Below are 874 nucleotides of genomic sequence, written 5' to 3' on the forward strand. Positions count from 1 at the left end.
ATGGTCCTATAAGATCGGGAGAGGGCTCATTTGAACGAAGATGAAAAGTTCCAGTGCCCTTTTGAAGTGACTGGAAAGATTGGAAGGCAACTAACCCCCTCCCACTCCCCTTGTTCCCCAAAGACATTCGATCAAAATCTTGAACCATCTATCTGATTTAGCATGGTTGAAAGGTCAAATAACTATGCATTTGGGGACGACATGATCCCCATAGTCTGTGGGGAAAGAACTATAAGCTACGCAATTTGCCCATTGTTCATTAATAAACAAGTGTTTGTTATTAAAAGACATACGGATTTTTGGGGGTAGATGTAATTTCTGCGGGGGGGGGGTATTCGATGGGGATAATTTTCTGTGGAGAGTAGAGTTTCTGAGAGGAATTTTCCACGGTAAATTTACATAGGGGGAGTGAGGGTGATTTCCTGGCATGATTTGAAAAACGGTCACAAATTAAATTTAAAAAAAACAAGTTTCTCTACTAAAAGTGAGGAGCAACATTAAAACTTAAAATGAACAAAAATTATTACGTATAAGATGGGGACTCCCCTTTCTAAGACATCACTTTTTACGTCAAAGTTTGACTTTTTGTCAGAATCCTTTAAGAATGCCTGCTCAAACACAAGGGCCGTTAAATTTGAATGATAAGTATTTTTAAGTGACTTTAAGACTTTAACGTAAAGGTTGAGGAAGGTGCAGCCCTCTTCATATACGGAAGAATTTCTGTTCGTTTTACGTTTTAATGTAACTCCTTAGTTTCAGTTGAATTTTCTTTAATAAATTCTTTACTAAACGTAATCCGTCCCTAAGGCTTTCTTGTTTTGCAGAGGGGGTGTACTAATCCTGCTGTTATTACCATGGAGCGCAAGCAATAGAG

This window comes from Artemia franciscana, chromosome 7, assembly GCF_032884065.1.
Source record: "Artemia franciscana chromosome 7, ASM3288406v1, whole genome shotgun sequence".
Classification (NCBI taxonomy): Eukaryota; Metazoa; Arthropoda; class Branchiopoda; order Anostraca; family Artemiidae; genus Artemia; species Artemia franciscana.